Below are 22305 nucleotides of genomic sequence, written 5' to 3' on the forward strand. Positions count from 1 at the left end.
GTGGAACAACTCAGTCACCCACTTTTGTATAATGATCTACTTATTGTCCTCAGTGTAGAGAAAAAAATACTGATTTTTAAGGTAATATCTCTAATCAAGATGTCTCTTTTTTTTTTGCAAGTTATTTTCCCCCATTACCAGAAAAAAACCATACACCTATGATGCAAGGAGCAGCTGAGCACTGGCCTCAGCTCTAACCAGGAGGGAAGGAACACTGAGCACCCACATCCCAGAGGAGCAGGATTCTGCTTGGCATGTGTAACCCCCATGGACCTGTGCTACCCTCACACACCGGGAGGGTACAAACAGATCCCAATGCAGCTTTGACAAAAACTCGCTGCAAGACAGCTGGTATGGGCTGGTGATGCCACCACTCCCTGCACTTTTACTGGCCTGGCAGAAACATCTCCTCACTTTCTCTTGACAAATTACAGATTCCTGGGGAAAGACCTGCAGAAACAGCAGCTTTACCTCCAAGGAAGGGCTTAGCTGACAAAAAAACAGAACCAAAACCCAAACCCAAGGAGAGACAGCAACCAGGAGTGACTGCCTATCTATCTCCAGAGACCAACCCTGTGTACCAAGCCATTGCTGCAAAGCTAATGTACCACATATGAAGAGAGGTTGCCAACAACTTTATAAGCAACAATCAACAGAAAGATTCAGAGGTTTGTTTCTTCTTCAAAGCCCAGCCCAAACCTTGCTCCCAGCCTGAGCATATCAGTTTTTGTTAAAATAAATAAATAAACAAATGCTCATACTGCACAATCTGTGATCCTTGCCAAAAAAGGGATGAAGGACTGGACTGACAGGAGTGCTGCCTGGCAAACCTGTGCCAGGATGCTTGCCCAACACCTGCCTACACCCAGATCAACACAAGAACCACAATTTTTCTCAAATTAGAGACCAGCAAAGAACATGGTGTCCTCCCTTTGATAAATAAACACATGCCCAAAAAATTCCGTGGCTGGGCAAAAGTCCTGTGAGGAGGTCAGACTGAACAGTTTTCCTCTAAAGGAAACTGAGCCGCCAAAAGTCAGGACATCTACAGATGAGTCTCTCTATGGGTAATTTATATGTGAGTCTGAGTATCTATAAATCAAGCTTTAGCTAAAAAAATAAACAGTTTAACTGAGAGGCTCCTTCCAACCTGAAGCCCAACCTCTTAGCCCACCTGTCCAAGTAGAAACTCCCAGTAGTGCAGCTGCTCTGGGATGTGCCAGTGGCGGGATCAATGGGCCCATAGCCCTCTCCCCCACCAGGTAGGCAAATGGCCACAAAGCATTGGCTCCAAGAAAGCACTACAAAAAATGTTCCAAGACCCATAGTGAAAAATGGCCAGCCATTCCACACCAAAAACTACTGCAACTATCAGTCTAAAGGGGAGGAGTCACTGCGTGCAAGGAAAGTATCAGTATTCTCTCCCCATCTCCCCAGTCCACCTATCTTCCTTCTCCTAAAACATGAATGACTCCACCAATGACTTGGGCCCCTGCTGTAGAATAGAGCCAGGCATTTGCAAAAGTCAGGCTCCTGACTTGTACTTCCTCAGCACTACAAGTGAATATTCTGAAGATGTGTCCCGTACATCCCAATTCTGAAAGCACACCTGCATGCTTTTGGCCTCAACATTCACAGCTGCACAGGAATAATCCTCCAGCATCAGCTTTCTATGTTCAGACTATGAGACATTAGACTATCTGTGGATTTTTTTTTTTTAATACTTAGAAAACAATTTAAAAATCAAACCCAAAATCCCAGCTGACTTACACTGCCATCTATTTAATAACACAAGTCTGGGAAACCCTCACTAACAGGCCAGAGGCACAAATAAGAAACAAAAGCTTCCTGCTGCCCTCCATGTTGTGAAAAGAAAGAAGGGGAAGGAACAGTTTTTGAAGTCCTTCAGCATGATTTCCCAAACATCAGCATTTTTCAAAGCAGGAAAACAAAAGCCATTGGGCATAGACAGCCGTAAATGTGCTCTTGTTTGAGGTTGCTCGCTAACTGCTCTGCTTTGCAGTTTTGCCAAAGGTATCCACAGGTGTTTTGTTGGCCAAGTTCAATGTCCCTGTTCTCCAGCCTTTGCACTCCAGTATCTAGCAAGACATGAAAGAGGAAGCAGCTTCTTCCTGCCCAGCTTCGACACATTTGCAAACATTGCGAGAGCATTATTCACATTTCCCCTCTGCCCCCTCAGAAGTGAGCAGAGGAGGTTTGACAACAGCAACGGCAGGAGAACAGCTGGAACTGGTTCAGGGTTTTTTTCTCCTTCTTTATATTTGTTGATAAAACAAGCTCCAAAAGACAACAGCTGTTTCTCATGTACAGGGATGAAGGGCTGGCAAAACCAGAATTTTTTTCCCCTTAAGCTCAGAAAAATTAATTTAAGAAAAGCTGAAATTCCCAAGACACAAAATTGGATAGCTTTGCCTCCACAAGAGTCATGAGTTTTTAACAGATGAAATTACTGGGCAGAAGAGCTAATATTTTAACAGATTACTTTATGGCAGAGAACATAAGAAACTATAAAGACCTATTTAAAAGTTTGATTAGGAGTTTACACAAATGAGAACAGACTGATATGCTGTAGTCATAATCATCATTATAGTTATACCAGGACACTTACCCAAACTGAGAATTTCTTTCTTACCAAATTCCTACAGTGCTGTTTTCAGTTCTGTACCCACATAAAATTTTCCAGGACAGATTTTCTCAGGTAGAAGACATGTACGCTCTACTATCTTTTTCTTTTTGGATTATGACTCATCATTAAAGCACTAAAGTAAAAATGCACTCCAAGAACATGTTTTCCTGGTTGTACACAACACAATTAGTAAACATTCACCATTCATTATCTGACATTCTCCCTTGAGGAGAGAGAATCACATATGCCAGCAAGCTGTTTCACTAAATTTTGGTGTTTGATGAGCACACACAGCTTTCTAAGCAGGGGAGAGCAACGCCTGCGCTGATTCTCAGTTCCTTTTTCCAGATTTTAAAGCAAGAAAATCCCTGTCTCTAAACAAAGTTCAGCCTTATAGTACCAAGTCCCACCATGTCCAAGGATCACAGGTATCAGATCGAGGGTTTGGGGTTTTTTTAATAGGTTAGTGCAAGGCCACAGACTAGCTTAAACTAGGATATCCATCTTTTTCTTCAGTTGTGAAGGAGATGAGCACCACATGGGCCTGACCTGCTCAGAAGAGCTTGTGCTGTGGAGAAGCACACTGAGCTGTCTCTCTACCATTTTGTCCATGTAAAAAACCAAGCCAAAAAAAAGAAGCACTTCTAGCACTGTCTATATTTTGATTTCACTTCAGAACTGGATTACTATTGAAAATATTCACAAAAAAAGAGTTGGCAATCTTTTTAAAACGTCGTAAATCTGTACCACTGCTCTCGGCCACGCAACTGTGTGGTAAGCAATGCCCTGCTAACAACATTGTTTTGGTATTTAGAGGAGATGATTGTCAGTTCCAGTAGAGGTACCGTTTCCACATCTCCATCCTTACAGAAAAATGTCTAAGTCTTTGCAGAAGCTCTATATTCTTAATTCCAAGCACATCAGAAAACAGCCAGCATGCATGTCTCAGCCATGCTCTTTTGGGCCTCCTGAAGCTTCACATTATTTGGAAGAAAATATGAACAGGAGCATATCACGGGGAAAAGTATTCTGGACAAAAAAAAATAGAAAACTGATCAGAAGAAATAATAAGAACTACAGAAGGCAAGGACTGAGAAAGCAGGGAATAGAGAAGAGAGCGTTAATTTCAGAATCACTGTGAGAGAAAGGATTGCTGGAACTACTCTGTTCTCAAACTTACACGTAAAAAAAATCCCCCAAATTCTAGACTTAAGTAGCTATAACAACAAGTTTTTAAGCTTTTTTTCAGTGACAGTTAAGCAGGACTCAGCCTATAAATAGCTAAAACAGGAAAAAATACGCTTGATGACACAAGATAGTTCTTATACATGTTCAGCAGCAGTGCACACAATCCAACAGATATTACTTGTAGCTAGCAACCAAGTTATAAAAAAACTAAATACGGGTAAAGCAAATGAACTAAGGTAACTGTACCCTTATTGAGATCTTCTTATAAGTGCAGAAATTACCATACAGTTCCTCTTTAGCCTCTGGCCAAGACTTCCCAGAAATGTCCTCTAATGGTCTTATGAATCTACCCAGCTGAGTTTCAAAAAGACATTGATTCCCAACATAAAAGTTGTACCTCAAATAACTGGGTTTGATGATATCTATTTATTGGTGAACAATAAAGCTCTCCACCACAAAAATTATCAGATGCAATGTTATGGCTGTGTTAGACCAGATAGGGAGATGATGAGGTTGGTACCATGCAACCACAAAACATTTTAAAAACCCAAAAGGTATGTTGAGTATCTTGAAAATAAACAGGGGAAGAATGGAAACTCCTTGGAGAATACAAGTACATATGCCATTTAAATTACTTGCAAACTGTCATTATCACCTGTACTAAGATCGTCAAGAGAACATTCCCACAGAAAACTGATAAACAGTATAATTCAGTCCTTTAGTTATAAAAATAAAGGTAGAGAATATAAAGCTACAGTGGAAGCCAACTTTTCTTCAGAAGATTTAGCCACAGCAAGCAGAGGCATTTACTTTATGACAGTTCTTCCTTTACTTCATGGAGTTTGGAGTAACAATGTTAAGCTTCCCTGAAATAAACAAAAATAATTAAAATCTAAATACCACACCTGACAGGCACTTTGTTCCTTTGCATCACTCACTCAAAGGTTTGACACCCTGAGGACATCTTAGCATCCTCACTTTGAAATCTCTAAGGATTTATCCTCACACAACCACCAGAGTGGGAAGACAGCAGGCTTCCCTCTTGAAGCACGGTGGATTGCAGCAGGTAACAATCTGGAAACAGATTTCCAGGTGTTTTTTTGCTGTCAGCTCCTTACAGTACATCTTCCGGTATATTGCTGCATACTGGAAATATCAGTCAGTGGACACACCAGTGTCTAGTGATACCACATGCTCATCTTGTGCCCTGAAAATTAAACTTCCACGGAAAATGAAAGAAGAGTTTTGCTGGTATTACAGCACGGGAAAGATCTGAGTGAGCAGTCAGTGCTGTGGATGATTCCTCCTCCCAGCACCAGTATCATACATGGATACACAGCAACCAGCCTCACCACCCAGGGCTGACAAGGTTCATCTCATTTAGGCAACAGTTCAGCTGTTCAGGGACAAGGATTTCCTTCTATCATTAACCTCCAATAAAAATAAAAGTATAAAAGAGACAGCGATATAAAGGAACACACTTTCTTCAGCTAAACTTCAGCTGAACTACCCGAATGTCCCCAACAGTCTGAGAGCAAAGCAAGTGTCTGTTCAGCTGCGTCTTCACGCTGCCCTGGCACGAAGTGCTGCAGCAAGCTAAGAGGGGTAGATGAAAAAGTGTTGGATGAAATAAATTGCCTTGAATCATTCATCCCACTTTTTGGACTGACTCTGAAAAAAGGTGTTGTAAACTGCGGTATATCCCATCTGCTCCTGAAAGAACATCCCCATGGCAGTGACAGCAGAGCGAACCTCTCCTGACGTCCTGTACTCTTCAGAGCAGCCCAACTACTGCTACTGTCTCTTTTGACAGACCCTCTCCCTCCCTGCCCCAAAGCACACATCCCAGCACCTCCAGCAGCACTTGGCCAGGCACGTGGGAAGAGCTGAATGGGCAAAGATTTAAGTCACTGCTGAGTCTCAGGGTGAGAAGAGTCAGAAAAATATCAGCACTGGCCTTACTTCACCATTCTTGATACCATGCTACACACTATACCAGTATCTTAAATACACCTCTTGGGGGAAAAAAAAAAGAAAATAAATTCTCCACATCCTTTTAACCTCATTTAACCACAAGCTCACAGAAAACTGAGTTTATGTATGTAAATGTAGCATGCATCCATTCAAAATGCAGACAGTTACACTTCCAACAGCCTGAAACAGTCCAGGAAAAACATATCCTATGGTCGTCATAACTGCAGGGCAAGTTCCCAGCCCTCGAGAGGGGAGTTTGGGGCCCCTGGTCACAAAGGGTTGGATCAGCAGTTCGGGGCTGCAGCTGGCAGCCAGGGGCCTCACACCACACTCTGAGCTGGGATTAGCAAAGCCTGACCCGCTTGAGCACAGTTTCTCTCTCTTTCCCCAGGCAGGAGAAGTTACCAGAGAATATTCAGAGACCTGTGAGTGCAAATGCACGAGTAGGACTGACACCATGAAGATTTTTTTGCCTTTTCTTTTATACCCCTGTTATACCTTTTTACAACTTCTGTATTCTTAGTGCTTTTTCCCCACATTCTTGGACTTGTTTGTCAAGCTAAGAGACTAAACATTTTAGAAGCTTCGTAGCTAGGGATCAGTGTGCCCCAGACCCCAAGGTCCTCTCCAGAACACATTCTGTAAACCAAGATAGAACCATCCAGGGGAAGGCTCCTTGGGGAGGGGGGCTCACTTGAGCCTCTCATTGGGGAATCTTGGACAGATATGCTAATTAGTAAAACCTATAATGTTATACCCAATGTTGGGGGCACACTCGGCGGGGTGCGTCTCGATGCATACGACCTGGACGTGTGCACCTAAGGATCCTTAAAATAAATACCAAAGTAAAATCCCTTTTCCCCTTCTAACCATGTATGACTCTTGATTTTAAGACCAGGAAAAGGCATCAGGACAAGCAGATGTGCTCAGCACACCCCACCTCCAGCTGCACCCAGGACAGTGTAAGGCCTAGAAACCAGCATATAAAACAGCAATAAAACACATGCAAATACTAGCTCAAGAATGCAGCCCAAGAAAGCAGAGGTGGTTTGGGACATCCAGGGAATTGGTTTTGGTAAGAGCATTCTCTATGCAACCCAAAAAGCTCTCCAACACTGGAATTTTAAGTGGAAAAAAATTATTTCATATTAAAAATATGGAGAGGGATCATGCCAAAGAGTGAGTTAATTAAGGTGGAGTTTCAATGATGAACAAAAATTGGTGGACTGTAGAAACTTTTGAATATTTTCTGACTTTGCAGATGAAAACAGTGTTTCATTTGACTGAAAAATGATGCTGGGAAGGGATGCCCCATGCCTTTTTGCAGTCCACTGGACACATTTTGTTTTTAAATAGATGCATTTGATCTCCAAATGCTTGTACATGTTCCCAGGCTCAAAATAAGACAAAGAGGAAGCATGTCTGTATTTTAAACAGCAACTTCCTTTGACATTGCCTCTCTTCTTTCCCAAGACTGCAAAAGCAGAACCTTTGAATCTTAGATTAAGATTGCCATGCAATCCATTAATTGAAATATGTATCCACATGAGTGGTTTTGCCTAAAATAAATAATTCTATATTAATATTAATATAAATATTAATAAATAATTTTAAAATGTCTTTTGCATAAATAAATAAATCAATCAAAGCTTACCCTACTTAAAAGCACAGAATTCTATTACAAAAATCAGGGAAAATTTTATGTACTGCAGTTAAAGAGGAAGAAGACAAGCATATTATTTAAAAAAAAAAAGAAGCAAAGATATTCCACAGTCCACACACTGAAAGAAAGAAATTCAAATGAAAGTGTTTTTAAAGAGATGATTGACTGGCCTGCTGAATTGGGCTCTTCAGGACCAACCTCAGTAAACTCCATGGCAACTAATGACAACATTCCCACAAGAATAGAATTGGTTGGCACAGCAGCGGAAGTTAAGTTTTATCCCTATAGCAACACAACATTTTCAGGTTTCTTGTGTCCCATTGTGTCATTCTCCTATGCCACTGGATTGCAGAAAATCAATTAAATCATTTTTCTATTAAGGAAATTTGATTCAATATTCTGTGTAATGTTCCTACTCAAGTTAAACCATGAGATTCCAATCACAAAGGGCCCTTGTAATGAGAAGAGAACAAAAGGAATGGATTCTCTCTTCCAAGAACAGCACAGCAATTACTAAAATATTCATATTTATTTCAAACCTCCAAGATCTCTCTCAAAAACTCCCTTTTAGTTCTATTTTAATTAAATTTCAAACACCTCAGCTGTTCAGCTGCTTACCTATCAATTCAGACTGAGCAGAAAACATTTTAACACCCTGATAGCTAAAGCACTTCAGAGAACAGCACCACGATGGATCTTCTCTGTTTGAATGCTCTTTTTGTGTGCTCTGGACAGCACAATCTGCCTTTCTGCCAAGCGGATCAGCCTAAGATGTTCCTTTTGGGACTGGAGCTCCCCTTCGTTCCTAAGCAACAGATTTGCATAAGCTGAAGGAGCAAAGAAAAATGCTTTTCACATCATTTACTGGCCTGCCTGATTAAAGTAAAAGACAGAAGAAAGCAAACAGCAGCTGACAGTCCATTGTGCAACAGATTTGACATACTGTTAAGCTTTCAAAAATACATCTGCAATTGGAATTTTAAAAAAGGCTTAATACGTGAAAAAGAGAAAAAAATTCCAGCACTGAATTATCACATCCAAACATCACAGCAAGTCCCAGAAGAATGGCCATATAATGGAAACAATTAATTTAGCATTAGACTCCTACAGGGTGATGTGGCTCACATTAACTGCTTTGCCTTGCCCTTGCTGGATGGATGCAGGGAGGAAAGCAGGCTTCCAAAAGCAGGCACAGACTAGGAGAAAAACATGAGGCTAATAGCATGGAATTTTTTTTTTTTAATAAAATCTCAGCTTCCTAAATGAAAAGCCCTTTGTGTTCAGTCATATGCAAATTTTTCATGCAATCCACACTGCTACCTGTCCAGCTTCTGTCCCCTGCAGGGAAACATCCCAACAAGCAACCCCCATCCCTTCCATCTCTTTACACAAGCAATGCCTGTGGTACAACTTTGCAAACAAGGTTCAAGCGCCCAGCGATACACTGGTCTTATCACCTGGAAAACTGAATTCTGGGCAGTATCAGTAAGCAACAGCAGCACTATTAATGCAACCTAAAAGCCACACTTCTGGGAGCCAGTACTGTTCCTCCCACAGGATAATCAAGGTGAGAAGGACACCACTGCTAAGGATGCTGTCATGCAGCTGAAATAGCTTGCTGGCACATTGACCACTGGGACTCAGAGGACAATTGGTTATGCTTGTCAAGTAACTTCCCTTTCAATATCCTGGATGAATTCAAGCACTTTCCTATAAAAGGAAGGTCTGACACTCTACTATCATCACAGCAGGTTATGAATGGGGGAGTCTCAGCTCTTTGGATGAAGCCTAGATCAAGACTGGTGAGTCATGGCAGTCCAGAATTGCCTTTCCCGATACCTGCCGCCAGGTGTATGTCTACTAGCTACTCCTTTGTACAGCATCAGTAAGAAAACTCTCCCACAACTAGGGAACACAGTGCAACCCTAGCACTCCTGTACCATAGCATTAGGCTGGAGTCATTGTATTTTTCCTACCAAGGCACCACAAGAGTGAATTTATCTTTTCCTGCCATGTTAGAAGCCAGCAGGAGCACATGGACAAGCACATACTAATTCTACAACAGCAGCAGCTGCAGTAGATGATGATGCAGCAAGTAACAACCAGGTATTTCGAATGGCAGCCTGGCCAGTACTACGCATCTGTAGCATCATCCCACATCTTGAAGCTTTGGAAGAGAGATACAACTTCCTGATGTTAAAATATAGGGTGAAATGCTATCCCTCTGTAGGAAGCTCAAGCAGAAGATGCACACACTCCAATGAAAAACTAATTCTGTTCATTCCACTTATTTTGAGAATCCATTGCAATGGCATAGGAGAAACCTAAGCCTCTAAAATTTGCTCAAAAAGCATCCCACTCAGATGAACAAGGAGGGAGGGCTTGTCTCTGTATTTTGTCCTGTAACATGCAACCCTCTCTGCAATAGCACTTGTGCTACAAGAATTCACAGAGGTATTTTGCTTGGATTGTTTTATCTGTGAACCTAAGTCTGAAGTCCAAGATATGTCACAAATGTAAAATAAAAAAAAAAACTGCTGTTGGTGGGGCTAGATGGCTGAGAGGGTTTGCATTGATTTACTAATTAATTCTCACAGAACTGAGTTAGTTCTGAGTGAACTAACTAACATAGAGAATGAACCCCCTTCTGCAATATTTGGCCTCTCTTCAAACTGCAATGAAGTTAAGAGATTTAAGCATTGTTTCATTCTAGGTTAGGAGTGCTGAGATCTGTCTTGCTACACTTACTTGCCTTACCCTATTAATACTCTCTGGTATTACACCTTTGAGTTGCACCATTTCACCTTCTTGACCAACTCCCTCCCCTTCTCTTTTTTGTGTTCTTTTCTTCTTACCCAGTTCACTCCTCTGCACCCCTTTTTAATCTTCTCAGTTTGCTGCCATTTTTGCATTCTGCTGATGCTGCTCTCTCCTGCAGCTGTTCTCAACAAGTACTTCTTCTGCACTTCTGTTCCTGATCCTGCTGCTGCATGGGTGGTAGGAAGCAATGCTGCACAGCAGTGCTCTGGATGAGACTGAAGTCTAGCACAGAAGCTAAGCACTGAAGCACAGCACCTAGAGCATGTTCAGCAGTCATGAAAAGCTCTCTCTTCTTACAAAGCTAACACCCTCACTGTGAACATCCTGCAAAGAATGAGAAAGGGAGCGGCAAGAGCAATAACCACCCCAGAAAGCAGAAAGGAAAGCAAGTTCACATGAAATTAACCTGGCATAGCTCAGGATGAAGTCTTCCATCACAGATTGCTCACACCTGCTCAGCGTGGGTTTCCTTGGCTGCCCTTTGTGTCTAATAAAGAGAGTGCTGGTACTTTAATCAAAAAGGGCACACCTGTGTGCATGGGCTGAAAGGAGCTGGGGATGGGGGACTGAGCACCCCAGTGAATGGAGGACTGTCACGTTACAGGTAAAAGAGATGAGCCACAAAGATGGAGAGACAGACGAGTCTGGAGCCTTCAGATTTCCTTCTAAGCAACAACACAACCCCTCAGCCTTAGACAAACTGTTTATTTAGAATCATGGAATGGCTTTGGTTGAAAGGGACCTTAAAGACCAACCCCTCTGCCATGGGCAGGAGCACCTTCCACTAGAGGAGATTGCTCAAAGCCCCATCCAACCTGGTCTTGAACACTTTCAGGGATGAGGTCCCCACAGCTTCTCTGGGCAACCTGTTCCAGTGCCTTACCACCCTTCACAGTCAAGAATTTCTTCCACATCTTTCAGCTAAATTTCGTCTCTCTCAGTTTGAACCCATTGCTCCTTGTCCTATCACTACAGTTCCTGATAAAGCATGTAAGTTCTGTACTTTCATTTCACAACACTGGAGAGAAATAAAGAAAAACAACATTGTTTTCTCAAGGGAGGGGAGGACAGCACTCTCTTCCTTAGCCCAGTTACAGAGATGGTTGCTCCAGGGTCAGTCTTACAGCTTCTCAGAGGAGTCTGCCTGGCAACACAGCTGCCTGTGGGAAGGACACACCCACCACACCACTGCTGGGGGCAGCTGTCCAGGCAGGGGCAGCCCCCCAGGTCTCCCATCCACAGTGTGCCTCTGCATTTTGCATCCAGCTCCATCTTACAGCACATGTCCCCCAATGACACCACAGGCATTAATTACATCCAGTGCGTTTTTTCAATGCAAGCCTGCAGCTGAAGATCTGGCTTCAGTGTTGCCTTACTTAGAGTTTAAAAATTAAAAAAAGGCTTCAGTAAAAACGACTCCAAAACAGAGGCTGTCTGCTGTCATTCCTACTCCTTCTCTATACGTGTAAGTACTTGGTAAATCAACGATACAATACTCTCCACTTTCAGTTAAAAAAAGTTACACAGCTTCATCTGAAAAATAAGTTGGAAGACATTTTAGGCAAATTTGTATTATCCCTGCTTACAATAGCTTTTTATTTAATATCTAAATCAGTACGATAGAATGTACAATTTTGCGAAATTACAGTATGTATAAAGAAAACAAAAACCAAACCAACAGGCTTCAGAAGCTGTTAAAAAAAAAATTACCATGTGCATTTCTGTGAGAAGAGGATGAATCAGACAAGAAGTAAGTCATGCTTTAATAGTTCTATTAAAGAAACTAAGGAAATACTACAGGACAGGGTAGAAGAGAATCATCTGTAATATTTTATACAAGAAAATATGCAGTTTCAGTGAAAATTCATCCAAAGCTTTACTTCAGATATCACCTGACAAGCACTCACATCTATCTTGAGCCATGTGTCATGACAGTTTGCCTGAACTTCACACTCAAAATGTATAATTCAATGTACTCTCCTTATTGATTTTATATCACTGAATCAACTTAAAATAATTAGAACTATACTGAAAGAAGGCTATAAACAGCTTCAGGTCAACAGCATTTTTATTTCCTGACAACAAAGTGTTCATGTCCCTATCAGAATTAAAGTATTTTAAAATGGAGTACAGCACTAATATTTTTATCTAAACCCTGGAAACAAATTTCTTGTATAGGTGTAGTGCATAAAGCAAGCATCTCCAAAAGCACCTTGTGTCAGTTGCACAGCTGCAATCATTACTTAGCATGTCAGCTCTTGAGACTCATGTCCTAACATTGGTTTAAAACCAGAGTACTGGTTTTTAAATCTATTTGTTTCTAAAATCAAAAGCACCATTTAATTGTCGTTCTTTTACTTTAGAATACAGTAATTCATAAGAACATTACTGAGACTCAACCCTGCTAATCATTTGCAGAGAGTCATCTAGTAAGCATAAGTCTATACACTGCCTGAATTCTTAAGATGCCTTTCAGTGGAGGGAGGGGAGAGGGAATGGCATTTTCTACCTCCAAATGAGCAATTATTGGCTTTAAAAAGTTGATTTGTCACTCTATTACCTCCTGACCAACACTGCTGGAAAGCAGACCTGCAAAAACCAGCCATGTGAAAGGCTTGCTGAAAGACAGACTGTTAAACTGAGAAAAGCTCCCAGTATCTGGTTCAAGCAAAGAGAAATCATACAAGTTCACCCCACAAATAACTGCTTTGTAAGCTAGGAGCACTCACAAACCAGGAAAAGGAGGGCACCACAGCCTGCTGCCGTGGCATTTACCTCTGATGAAAGCAAGAACACAAGTGCACACATGTTACCTGATTATGTGAAATAAGAAAAGCTTTAGTAAAGTTAACATGTAGAACCTCCCCTCTTGAGGAGGGCACTCACTTTAAGCTCTGCCTATGCCAGAGCACCTGTCCTGGCAACACACAGAGAACAACCACCCAGTTAAAGAATACCATGTTCACTTGTACTTCTCTGTAGTCATTGAGAAGAGTGTAACAGGGACTTCACACATGACTAGGAGGGCTGCAAATCTACAGCACACCACAGCTGGCTAAATCCCACACAGGGCGTGCCCAGCAGGCAGCTAATTTAGCAATGAAGGGATTTCCACCCCGAGAGTTCTCCCTGAGCTCACCAGGCCATCAGACTGATGCCCTGCTGGGGTCCCTGCCAGCAGGAGCAGAGGTCTGGCAGAAGGAAACAGCTACAGAAAATGTGGGGAAGGGATAGAGCAGCAGGACACGAGTGCTGCTCCTCAGGGGCAGGGACCACCACCATCTCCCAGCCAGGAAGGCTTGGGGAGATGGGCTCCCTCTCCAACACCCCAAGCCAGATCTGTGCTCGACTCGGCTGCCCACAACCTTAAATCACCTCTCCCACAATGGTGTTTCTGCAGAAAGGCTACACAACTATAAATTCACTTGTCGTTTGCTGATGGTCTGCCTAAGGGAAAGGGGGTTTCTTCTGAGATGGCAAATGCCTGATGATTATTTGTGCCATACCAACCTTTACCACAACTCTACTTTTTACAGTGTAAGTCCAAGATAGCCACTTCTCCCCAAAAACACTGAACTGTGCAAATACAGGATTTTCTTCACAAATACATACATTTGTGAGTGCACATATATTTACAGACATAATAGAGGTAGACAGTAAACAGTACATACTGACACAGAGAAAATCTTTTAAGTTTTATGAAGAAAACAAGCTTTAGGATTTTTGCCAGTGTGTTTACAAGAGATAAGGAGCTACCCAAAAGATCTTATAACTGCCAAGAGAAAGATTAACTGCTATTTTGCAACCTCTGTCTTCTTGTAGCAAGTCTCATCAATGCATCATACATTAATTTTACCACCAGAAAGGCAGTGATGTGGATTAATGGAATTACGCTTTAACAAAGCAAATCAATACGCACTCTGTTATCGGTATTACACAGCAAAGTGTGCCCCCGAGCCCTACTAATGTCAGCTTCTAAGGGCAGATGCGCAGTAAAGAAGAATCCTGAACTGACGTATGTAGCATAAAATATAAAGCACCATTACCAAGCTCCCAGGGAGTTTTTGCAGGTATACAGTCCTATTTCGCAACGTTGAAATGTCCTTCTTTCATGTTACTGTCTCAGTTCTACATAAAAGCTAAGACAATGACAGGTGGCTTTTATTTGTTGTCTGTTCAAAAAACAATGTAGCCAAAAAGTATCAGGATAGCCTTCAAGAGTAAGGTCTGCCAGAAGCCACTTGTAACAAGGTATATGTTCTACCGATCAAAAAAATTACAAATCTGTTACATTTACTACTCCCTCTTTGCCTTCATTCCTGAGAACACGCCAGCAGGGAAGATCAAGACTGCTTTAAATGAATCACATTCCCGCGCACATGGATGGATCCACTTCACTGGCCACTTGCTCCTGGGTTGTGCCAAGCTTCTGCAGCATCCCTAGGTAAACAAGCACTTAACTTGGTTCAAGCACAATTGCTTGTTAAGTTGGGGCTTGCCATAGAAGCTGCAGTTATTTTAAAACGTATAAACAGTGGAAATTCACAAGCTCACACAGTCACTGGTTTGAGAGCAGTGAAGTCAATCGCACAGCTGACTTCCGACTCACCAGGGTAAAACGTGCTGCCCAGCATTCAGTTTACTTTACTTGTTGGTACAGCAAAGGAACCACCTGAAGAACTTGCCCCAGGAATACAGGGCAAAAACTATGCAAATGAAAAACGTAAAATGAAATGCACTTGATATGCACATAAACAGGCATGGAAATTATATTAAAATTATTTTTTTCTTGTACAGCATTGCAAGCAATTCTAGCAGCTTTCAGGCCAGGGGATGAATCCAACTGTTTCCACAAAAAAGAGCTTTGTGGGGATTTTTTTGTTCCATCTTTTTGGTTCCAACCACTCTGAATTTTCCACCTCAACCTGCATATCTTGGAAATCTTTGAGAAACAAATTTTAAAATAAAAATCAGATTATACTGACAAGAGAGTTACAACAAGATTTTAAAACCTACCCTTGGGAACATAACACCTTCCAAGGCAATTCTCTCCCAGAATGAATAAACAAAGCACTATCCAAAATTTAAGGAGTATATCTGACAAACATTTAACGCAGAACACAAAGCTGGAACAGATATCTGGTAATTACTTAATTACACTATAAAGTCAGCATAATGGACCAAAAGAATCTGTTGGTTTAAGCCCAGGGGACAATTGACCATTTCCATCTAAGGCAAACGGAAGAAACAAGAATTTTGCTAATGAATGCTTTGAATATTACAGGTACATCGCTAAAGGACTACGAGGTTTTTTTATGAGTCACATATTCAGAAGTTAAAAACTGAAAAACCTGCATTGTTTGTGGAACATTCCCTTTCTTATAACATAGTTTGTTGTTTTTTGGGGATTTTTTAACAGCTCAGATAATTTGGCTCCATTTAAGTTTAAACGCTGTGATATCTACTAAGGGAGAAATTTTAAATTAGCAGAGCTGAACATATTTCAAACACCACTCCACTCTCCACATCAGGACCCTCAAAAGAAACTGACAAACCAAGACCTGCAAACAAAACAAAGTCTTTCCCATCTTCAAACAGGAATGTTGGGGGGGTGGGAGTATTTGAGTGTTTTTCTAAGACTCTGAGAGGTTTATTCTCAGAATAAATAAATTAGCTGTGACAACCAAAGCACATCAGAGATTTTTCCATCAAGTACACAGCCCCTATCAAAAAAAAAAAGAAAGAAAGAAAAATCATTCTTTGCTGCTACAAAGAATGACTGATGTACACTTTTAGAGGGCAAGCCAAGCAAGCTTTGATGATACTGGGGTTAAGCCTTCCCAATGCTGTACAGACTTCTTCCAAATTCCTCCTCCTCCTCCCTCCTGGCAGCTACAGAGACAACTGGCTGCCTACACCAGCCAGACTTCACAGACCAGTTGCCTAGGAAAGCTTAAAGAGCCTTTCGCATTAGAACAGGAAAAACTCTGTGTTTACAAAAGTAAAAAAGTTTTTTAAAGGTAGAAGTGGGACTTAAAGGAAGTCAAGAATCAGAACTTAAGTAAGGAGCAGCAATGCTTTTTCTATCGCATAGCTCAGATGTTCTCTGAGCATAAAACCGTTTAAGTACAATCAATAAAAACATAATTCAGAGATTGCAGAATTGCATTACAGTATTATTAGAAATTCAATTTTGAGAAAAACACTACTCAACAACACTGCATATGTACATGTTTGGTAAGCTTATTATAAAAAAGTTATGCCAAATAAGTAACTGGAATGTAATAAGGACTGGAGTCGCTCATTAGTCTAAGCTTTCCATTTCCCACAGTTTACAAAGAAGCCTGGTATGACCTTCTAATTAAGAAGAAATTCCTCCAGCTAGCTTTCCTCTTCCTCCAAGACATGCTCTCCAGCCAGCACTTCAGGCAGACTGGCTACATCCCACAAAGACAACTTCCTCCCAACAGCCTTCCTGGCACAAACAACCATTTACATGTCTAAATGTTACTCCAACCTGCCATCAAACAGCTCAGGAATAAAAATCAAGGCAAGGAGAGCCTACTGAAAGGCAAAAACGATTAGCAGAGATGATGATGAACTACAGGAATACTCAGAAAGATGAAGTGCATGTCTGTCTTCACCTTTGCTCATTAGAGGGGAGGGATGGGGTACCAGACCAACCATCTGGGGATTTTCAAGCTTATAGTGCTGCTGTCATTACAGAATAGTTATTTTAACTGGATAATTCTCAGGTTCCTCATGAGGAAGTTATTCCACGTCGTTAGACAGACACGATAGATCACCTCCTTCCTCTGAAGTGGGGTATGAACCTGCATAGAGCTTTTTTTACTTTTATTTTTTCCCCATCTAACCCGCTCCAGGACAGCCTAGGAGGCAGAACTCTGACCACCCGAGTGCTGCAGACACACTGGCCACGCATGAGAGAGAACAAGCTAAACCCTACACCCAGAAATAAAAACCAGAAGTGGCTTATAGGTAACCACCGCTGAGGGACCCTGACCCGCCCGAGGCCACGGCCGCCTGCTCGCCGCGCCCCGGGGCACCGCCCGAGCAGCGGGACCCCCGCGGGGCCGCCGGCACCTCCCAGCTCCGGGGAGCGCCAGGTACCGCGCGGGGGGATAAACAGACCCCAGAGAAGCGTACGGGGCTCGCAGTTACCAGCGAGAGGGGCGCGGCGCCGCCCGGCCCCACAGATGACCGCCCAAACGCAGGGGAGGGGGCGAAGGCAGCCGGGCGGGTCCCGGGAAGCGCTGCTCACCCGCTCTCCGCCGGCTCCCGGGAACGGCGCTGCCCGGCGGCGGGAGGAGCCCGTCCGTCTGTCCGCCCGCCTGGGGCCTCCGCTCGGCCCGGCCGCTCCGCTCCTGGGCCGCGCCCGGCAGGGAGTTTCCTGTCTGACTCACTTCAGCCGGGAGCTGCGCAGGGAAACACCCTTCCTGCCGCTCCAACTCCTCCTCCTCCCGCCTCATCCCAAACCTGCCTCCCCTTCCCGCCCCCGGCAGGCTCCGGCCCCGGCTCCTCCTCCTCCTGGGGAGCCGGGAGTAGTCCCGGAGCTGCCGCCGGCAACGGGGCTGTGTCCCGGACTGGCCCTTTGCTTTTAATGAAAGCGACTTTTTCTATGCCCTAGACACGGGGCAGTCTGTCTCTCGGAACACAAATCTACGCGCAGGACGACCATGCCCACTGGTACAAACCAGAGATAACGCCATCCGGTGCCCGCCCCAGCACCACCGCAAAGAAAACCAGCGCCCCAGGGGCACGGGGGGTCGGCAGTAACAGGTCAGTGGAGGGGTTTCCCACTTCATAATCGTGGTAGCATGGCGAGGGAAAGACACCAACCGTAAGGATGAAAAACCTAACCTTAAAAAAAATCAAAGGAGATCGCGCAGGACCCCTTTAAACATCCTGCGGAGGGTGCTCAGGCCTGTGGTGTTTGTATCCGAAATAACCACACTTCATTAAAATCAAAACCATAAAAAACAGGTTTTTGCTGTTTGACAACCTCCCACTTTCACTTTTCTGTAAACGACACCAAACATATGGACTTTCTAATTTTAAAGTTTTCTTACTTTTTCCATGCAGTGTTCTCCTGTTTAAAGTTCAGCTTTACTTCTTATTTGTTCAAGATTCCATCTGATGAACTTGACACTGCACCACAAAATCAAACTGCCCGTTCTTTTTCAATCAAGTTTGTCAAGATTGCTCTTTCCAGCCGCTATTTTATGGCAGAGAAAATCCACAAACTACTCTGTGTAGGGAATAGTCACCTGAGAGCATGGGAACTTCCAGTTTTTCATCAAAGCCTATTTGCTTGTATTTGTCCGCTTTAAGTTGCATCCAACATTTTATTTACTCTTGAAAACCCTCTAATTATCATCAAACTGCACACTATTGCCATAGCAAGCACTTTTAAGTCTCTGTTTTCAACAGCTGTTTAGGGGACACTGTGCTATTAATGATTTTTGTGCTGAGAACAGAATAATTAGGGCTTTACTTCCACTACTGGTTGTTGGGTTTTTCCCCAAAAAAGTTTGTACTGCCTCAAGTTTCTTTAAATAACCTTTTCATAATAGCATCTACACGAAAGCCTTTGAAAAGTGGGGATAAGGTCCTAGACCCCCAGTTTTCATTATTTCAAGTATGATCTAATCCAATTATTCCACCCTTTCCATATCATCAAGAATTTCCACAGCTTGTGGAGAAGTTATGCATCATTGCAAAATGTTATCATCATCATTTCACCATATCACAGACACATCTTCATAGCCATGGTTTTTTCCTAGTACTGCAATATAGTCTTTTCTATGAAACAGTTTTCTAGGTCATGGCTGCTATTCATCTCTGTCTGTATATATTCATAAGAATTTTGAGTGCATATACCAAATGAATTCATTTCAACCATCACAGCTCCTTAACCCAGCTCAAGCAGAAGTGTAACATACAACCAGAGCTGAATGCCTTTGTTTCTGAACTGACACCTGATTGTCTCCAGTGCAATCCATCCTATGCCCTTTTCTGCAAACTCTGCTTGGGACAATGAGCTTGATTAAGTAAATTACTCACCTCTGTAAAGCAGGATTTGTTTTGTTTCCTTGTCCTGAGCAAGTGCAAATTCAGAACAGCCTTGTCTTAATGCAACCACTCAGCCTACATCAGCAATGGGGCATCTGGTACCGGGCCACAACAGAGCAGCAAGGACAGTGAAGTCGAACGCTCCCCATGAGATCTGATCAACAGCTGCTTGCCCCCAGATGGGCAATATTTCATAGTCTGCCAGTCTGTCCCAAGCAAGACCACCACTGTGGCTCCCCTACTTGCTGAAAGCCAGCTGGTGCCAGGAGCAGCTGCTTTGTATGAAAGCAAGACACTGCCAACTGGCACCATCCCATCCAGGAAACAACAGCTAGTCCTAAGGATTGGCTGATGCCCCAGATCTTGCTATCTCCATCTAAATACTGAGTGGGCAAAGGACCTGCTTCCCCATTGCTGGGGCAATCTGCTTTTTATTAGCATTCCTATACACCAGTTTATAACAACCCATAAGGTCATACAAAAGAGTAGATGATGGTACACAGCTACTCAAGATTTGTGTTGCTTTTCCTATAATTTGATAGAGGAATTAGAGGAGAATCACATTTTACCATCTGAATGTCTATGGTGTCACGTAACGTGGCATGCCTATTGGAACCATTTAAATGAGCCCACCATCATTCCAGATGCCTGATTCAATTCTGTAATGCCCCCACAACTCCCTGTTTTTTCCACTTCAGTGGAACTGAAGTAGCGCAATGACAGTACTTGATTAAAGACGTTCAGCAGGTCCCCTCTTCTTCCCCTGCTTCTCCGTCTGCTGTATTCGCCCTTCTCAGTTATCCCTGCCACACTGAACACAGGCCTTCTAGGTGTAGCTAAAGATACATGTATCTACATATTCCCAAACAAGTCACTGATACCATAGCCAGCGGAAGTTAGGTGTGCTTTTTATCAGGCTAGACTTAGGGCAGTTTGAGATCCTTTCTTGAGTGGAATTTATTTTAACCTGATTTTAACCCATGCCTGTGAACAATCTGTAGGAAGATTTGTAACACTAACATATCATGCTCCTGGCAATTTATGTACCCTGCACCTAAACCACACAAGTATCAGATAATATGGTAGTAACAAGCTTAATACAGTTGTCTGAAGACTAGATAAAGCCTTTGTTCAAGGCACTATGCTACAGGACAGCCATAGGTCTACTTCCTGAATTCCAGCTAATTTCACTTTATTTTCATTTTCCTTCTTTGGGCTTTTCTTTTCCAGGAACCCACAGATTACACAGAAGAGTTCCATTCCACAGCAGCCAGAGAACTTCAACAGGAATCTTGTGGTTCTACCACTGGGTGTCCGCTATGTCTAAGATGGTGATGTTACTCTCTGGTTTTGCAGATATTTTGGTGTTTAAGCTTAACAACATATCTAGCTATTTATTTATTTTTCTTACCTGCTGAGTTCAGAGATTTTTCATCCTCCGAAACGAGGTAACACAGGAAACTGTCATGACCTGACACAGAAAGGTATTTACAAAATCATGATACGCAATGGTCCCAATGACCTCAAGAACAGGACATCATACAAGAAAATACATAATTGTCTATAAATCAGTTTAAAAATTAAATCCAACATCTGGCAACATATCAGCCACCTGTCCATACTCTAAAGAACTGGGTAAGATTTTTCACACCAGAAGTCAGCCCAGACTTGGTGTCATGCATGGCAAAAGGTTTAAAGCTCAGCAAGGTTACAAAAATATTATATGCTTCCACACTACATACAGTAACCCATTGTTTCAGCTCTCAGGAGATGGGCACCTGTGCAGAGGGCACAGCACCTGGGAGAGCTGAAGCAAGAGAGACCAAGCATAAAGCAGAATTGCAGAGGCCTCAATGAGCAAAGTGAGAACCTGACCCCACAGCAAGAAGCCTACACCAGCTACCTAAACACATAACTCCTATCAGTAGCCCTCCATTTCACAAGGCCTTACACAAATGCAGTGATTTGGTCACCCATAGCTACCTTTAACTCCAGGGAAAGCCAGAGTCCTACCCCCAAGTGCCCATGTCCTGCCAAGAGCACAGCTGACAACAGCAGGTGTGCTGCATATTCATAAATACTAATTAGCACATGATGACACCTGCAGCTCTCTGGTTCTGATCTCCCTCTTAGTGCTAAGTGACAGCACCTGAAATGGATCTGTGCAAGCAGGGTTCCCTAGTTCTGCTTTCCAGCTCCCTGAAGCACTAGACCAAAGCTCTATTGTTAACTCAGAGGGATTTAACTCTTTATGTGTGTACAATGGGCCCGTGTCCCCCCACTCAGCTTTCCAAGCCTGCTGCACACTGTGCTGCCAAACCACACCAGAGCTCACCCAACTCCCTGACAGACATTAACACACCTTAAATACTTTCTTGATTCCATTATGAATTACATTCATTTTGCTCATGCATGATATCAGTGCAGAAATTAGGGCATGTATGTTAGGCAATTCAGCCCCCTCACTCTTCACCCCAGCCCTGCCCCTCTGTCACTGGTAACTTCATTAGCTCTCTAGGCCCTCGGACCTGTGATCCTGCGCGGCCTTCCCAGCAATAAATGCACAGTGCAGCAACAAGACACTACAACAGCCAGTAAATACCAATTCAATCAGTGAGGAAAGGTTTTTCTTTAAGTGTGCAAAGTAGTACAAGAGGAAAGCTGAAAGATTTGCAAATCTTTAGTTAGTAAGATTAAAAAGCACGTCAGAGGAGTTTTTAAAATATTTTTAATCAGCCTGTAATTTAGCATTGCTATCTTTAATCCATGCTCCCATGGAAACCATCCAATCAACAACTGGTTGCTAACTTTTTTTATATCCAGAGTTTGACACAAGCAAAGGTCCTCAAGGACCTAGTGGTTAATTAGGGGTTATTAAAACTAAACAGCAAAGAAAGCACTGGAGAATTACTAAATCAGA

General features: G+C 42.7%; 1 protein-coding gene and 1 long non-coding RNA gene across 3 annotated transcripts in view; one reads left to right on the forward strand and one right to left on the reverse strand.

Moving 5' to 3' along the window:
* Positions 1-17709, reverse strand: part of CYFIP1 (cytoplasmic FMR1 interacting protein 1) — a 75293-nt gene extending 57584 nt beyond the window's left edge. For both annotated transcript variants that reach the window (XM_042041291.1, XM_042041301.1), the window contains exon 1: positions 17575-17709. The gene's annotated coding sequence lies outside the window, so the exon portion shown is untranslated. The remainder of the gene's footprint in view (positions 1-17574) is intronic.
* Positions 17710-17777: 68 nt separating this feature from the next.
* On the forward strand, positions 17778-20987 carry LOC121670775. The gene is made up of 2 exons (XR_006018261.1): positions 17778-18092; positions 20616-20987. It is a non-coding gene; the product is annotated as an uncharacterized LOC121670775 (long non-coding RNA).
* The last annotated feature ends 1318 nt before the right edge of the window (positions 20988-22305 follow it).

Source organism: Corvus kubaryi, unplaced genomic scaffold, assembly GCF_017639235.1.
Source record: "Corvus kubaryi isolate FWS band 111438036 unplaced genomic scaffold, C.kubaryi_AGA036_p1.0 133, whole genome shotgun sequence".
In the NCBI taxonomy this organism is placed as follows: domain Eukaryota; kingdom Metazoa; phylum Chordata; class Aves; order Passeriformes; family Corvidae; genus Corvus; species Corvus kubaryi.